Here is a 4,921-nt window from a genome sequence, read left to right on the forward strand (position 1 = left end):
AATATATCAGAAAATTCTCGCAGAAGAGCGTGCAATTTTATTAGCTGCGAACCGGACAGAACACCCGTGTTTGCGCAGAGCACGTTCAACCATTCCTCATCCGACTTGGAAGGAGGTTTATCCTGTGGCCTGTCAAGCACGTGTCCCACGACACCGGTGCCCAGGGGCACCGGGGTCGCGTGAGTGAGCACAGTTCCTTGCGGAATGATGGTTGTGGACAACCCGACATTCAACACCTGCAAGAATGGCTCCCTGTCAGCTGCTACGAGGGTCTGTGCAGCCACCAAATCCAACCCTTTAACAGCTGTGTTCGAAGGCCCCAGCAAAACGCCCTGTGCCGAGGCGTCCGGAGCTAACGGATTCTTTAATCACAAGGGCACGAGCATTTGTGCTCCTGGCGGAATACGTACTGTGCTGGCGACGAACGCCTGCAAAGAGGCATTATCCCTGCGTGGATGTGTGGTCATGGTCACGAACGTCATCCGACGGCCCGACAGGAGTTCGATACAACTTTGATCCACAAGGATTTTAATAGGCATTTTCGCGAGAAAGTCAGTGCCTAACAAACACGGCATGGCGAGGGAGGAAGAGACAAAAATAGGACCCGCCAATTTAATGTTACCAATCGAAATTTGCGCACGAATTTGCCCAAAAATGCCCAGCGAACTTCCATTAGCGGCGAAATACGGGATAAAAACACGTTCCAAGGGGCGGCATCGTACGGGTAGTATGTTATAAATCAAATCCGAAATGATCGTAGCCAATGCACCAGTATCAACCAACACACGGAATTCCACACCCTTGATCGAGCCGACAACCACGGAGGAATCTGCCGTCGCCGCGTGAGAGGCATCGCGACTTGCCTGATAGTGCCACGATGCCGTGGGCGTCCTGTAGTCCTGGCCTCGGAATCCGGAGGAGCGTCATCGAGGTGCACAGCAATCGGAGGAGATGTGGCATGGAGGAGGCCATCCACGCTGCTGGTCGTCGTGGCGACTGGCGTGGTCGGACAATCGCCGGCCCGTTGCCCTGGTCGCCATGAAGGCCCGGTCGGGGGAGAAGCTGTCGTCCCTGCTGGCAGGCTCCGACGTCAAAGCCGAGGGAGCGATGGTCGAATCCGACGTCAAAGCCGAGGGAGCGATGGTCGAATCCTTGTGGAGCAATAGATGCGCGTGGATGCTGCGAGCGGCTAGTAGCGAGCACATATTCTCCTCATCCACCGCTTGAATGATGATTCGCAGCTCGCGCGCCAATTCCAGCATCTTCTGGAGGACGAGAGCATCGATGGCTTCATCGTCCATGCGGGGGTAAGCCGCTCTTGCCATCGCGAGTAGAGTGGTCTGGAATGCCAGTGGAGATTCTTTAGGGTGGCGTCGCCTGTCATAAAACCGATTGCGGACGGCGGACGGAGGCCCGTAGACGTCGGACATCCATCGAAGGGCCGATTGTAGAGTCGCCCTTTGTTGCTTGGGGATGGTGATGAGCGTGGTAGATTATCGTTGTCCAGGGTGGCCGGCAGCGCTCGAAGCGCCTGTACGTCCGACCAGCCCACCATTTCTTGGTGGCTCAGGAAGTGACGCTGGAATGCCACCAAGTCGCCCCTTGTTGACGCAAATTCACAAAAGATGGGCAGGCGCTGTTGAAGGGCGGACATTTTTTCTTCATCAGCCTACACATACTCGAGCTGGAAATCGGCGATCGCCTGGCCGATGGCTTCTACTGTACTCTGTCGGTACTGTGTTGACGCGGCATCAGCTGAGTAGCGTTAGTTTGACAGCATCGCGCGCTGATGACGCTGCGAGGTGCGATTGGCACCCAACATTTCCAGAATGCCCTTGGCTTCCGCTTCCGGTGGAACCACGTGATGCCTCCGCGGGAAATTCAAAATGTCCGTCTTGCCGATGGCGGGAACATCCGCCGGCGACTGATCTGATCTGCCCGCAGCCTCCAAGTTGATCTCGTCAAGAATGGAGGCTGTAGCATGTAGATGTTGGGCGATATGGCTGTGTGCTGCCCGGAGTCTGTCCCCCATGGCAGGAGGAGCGATCGGCTGCTGAGCCGGTGGTTGGGCGGCTGGCAATGCGCCGCCATTTTCAGCGGAGTTGGCGGTTCCCATAGGTGAGTCAGGGTTTCTTCCATTCTGACCTCGCACGTGGGGTGAACTTCTTGTTTCCGTTTTTCAACCACTTCTGACTCCAGTTGTGTTTATAATGACGAATAAACTTCTTATGAGACACACTCTGTTTATTGTAATTCTCCTCTTACACAGTCCCTAACACACAAAGGGGTATATGATCCCCTCACCTGATATCCTAAGAAGGTACAGCCTCCGGACTTAGCGGGACTTACACACAGGTCTCTTGCTAACCTAAGGAGATACAGCCTCCTGTCTTGGCGGGACTTACTCTCGAGTCTACCGCTATCCTAGAGTCCTCCGACTTGGACCTAGGGGAGGTTATCTGACCCACCGCTAGCTCGGTGGGTCATGACCACTGGATACGCCGAGCCTTAGCCCTCAGAAGGGCTGGGAGGCTTGGTCCAGGGTCCTGTCTATCTTCAGCCCAGGCTTCAGTCTTCGTGTAGGGAGAGAACTCCCTGCGCTCTGCGTGCTCACTCTTCTTATACCCTTTTGTGGCCAGGTCTAACCAATCCCACATTCACACGTAGAACTGTCTGATTGGTTCTTACCAAACTGTGGCTATGATCCACTTCACCTCGTCTGACCCCAACCGTTATTCACCCAGAGGTAACGCTGCACTGCCCCTTTGATACCTAGTGGCAATGCAGGTTACCGAATAGTGAGTAGTTAGCACCTCTACACAAGCAAAGGAAAACATAATTTTGAAGAGTTTGAGCATTACATTCGTACCGGCCAATGAAGCCAGAACGGGATTGTTCAAATTATGGTGTGCTAGTCATATTCAGTTCACCAACATACTTAATCTGGCCCCAGGCATCGGTCAAATATACCATTAAAAATGGCCCACCAAAGCTTTTACATTTGCTTAACTATCTTGGTCACCGTATACCGGTGTATATTCCTTGTGTACGTTTTAACATTTTGCGCACTATATTTTCAGTGCATGGTGGACCTTGTTGTTTGGCCATTGGATTAAAATCATCACACCGGGCACATGTCAGAACTTTTTGAAACCATGGGTAGCTGACACCTGGATTCATACTGAAAATCTCAAGAATGCCAGCTCAGTTTCTGTAACAAGGGCATAAAACACCCCAGGTCATACAACCTCTGCAACCAACAAGAACACTGTGAGGTAAATGAAGATGCATACGGGTTGATATGTAAACAGAAATTATCACATTGACTGACACACAGTGTTTTTTTGTCGCAGAGAAAGTGATTTGACCTTGAGCGATCAGTCCTAATTGTCAGTGTGAGCACCCAGAGAAAATTAATGGAGATGTACTGACAATTATTTAGTTTTGAATTAGAGTGGATGAATCAATGGAGGACAAAAAAAATAATCCAAACAGAAACATAGGCAGCCTGGCAATATTTACGCTGAAAACCAATTAAGTGAGATGCACAATTGACACTGGGCTCCAAACTAAAAGGTGTGTGGAGGGAAAACATTATTGACTATACCATAAAGAAATTGAAAATTTATATGCAATTTTGAAAATTAAAAAAAGACATACTGTGAAATGTCATGGCAAATCAATGCCATTCCGGGTATTCATATATGATTTGTCATTGTTTCTCACTGGAAGGGAAAAACAACCTGAACAAAACAAGCATCCAAAGCAAAAATGACATTCCATAAATATCCTTATGTAGAATTTATATTTTCGTGTATTTTTTGTAATGCTTCATTTTGGGAAGGTGATATCATGGTTAGAGTGCTTGAATCCCAAATAGAATGTTGCGTTTCCAAACACAGTTATATAACGTATACCACATTGTAGGCAGTTGTCCTGTGAACACATTGGAGTCTTCACCATGAAAATGTGGAGTTACCAGCACGGCCACCCAGCAGACATGAGTGGTGCCCCATTGCTCATTTGACCACGGGGACCTGCTGAATGTTGACTTCACTTGTTTATTGCTAAATATAAAAAGCTATTTTTTTACTTCCTAGGACTGCATTTGATCAATTTGAGCCCGATTCTCATTGGGTTTGTTGGAAGGAGGTCCTTACTGTGCAAAATGATTGCTCTGCGAGTTTAGTCATTCCTGAAATATGTTTTCCCAATAGCCTGAGCTCAGGGGGGCCAGGTCTAATAACCACGTGCGAGATGGCAATCTCTCTCCGCAGATAGAATCCGTACTCATCATTCCGCACCAGTGTTGGGGCGGGATAGGGTTGGCGGTGGGGGGCCCTTGAGATCTGAGCAGAGCGTGCGTTAGTAGCTCGGCTTCAAACTTGCCCACAAAAATAACGACTGATACGATCTACGCAAGATGGCGCAGGAAGTGTAAACATACCCAAGCAGGAAACTTGTAGACTGTATATCTCTGTAAGTCTGCTGATATTTTTTTATGAAGAATTATATTCAATCCCAATATAATATACATATGGAATGCAATTAACGTTGATTAATCACATATGCATCTATGTATTTATTAACCATATCGATCTGGTGGCTCAGTGATAGAGCGAGCAGCTTGCAGTCGTGAGGTTACGAGTTAAAATTCTGTTTGAGGGTTGACACAGCCCATCATCCTTCTGGGTGTCATACAATTAGAACCATTTGTGAGGAAGATGACAGTGGTGGTCCAATGGATTGACTCACCCCCGCCATAGGAAATGCAGTATTTCCACCGCTGGCTAGGAGCTGTACACATAATATTCATGCATATAATTTGAACACTGCCTCAATGTTACCCAACACGTAGCCCCACAGCTGCCCATGGCATCTGTTTTATGCAGGGTGGTCGCCCATCGAAGTGCTATCCAGA

This window comes from Petromyzon marinus, chromosome 15 (assembly GCF_048934315.1).
Source record: "Petromyzon marinus isolate PM22_M1 ecotype Great Lakes invasive population chromosome 15, UKy_Petmar_22M1.pri1.0, whole genome shotgun sequence".
In the NCBI taxonomy this organism is placed as follows: domain Eukaryota; kingdom Metazoa; phylum Chordata; class Hyperoartia; order Petromyzontiformes; family Petromyzontidae; genus Petromyzon; species Petromyzon marinus.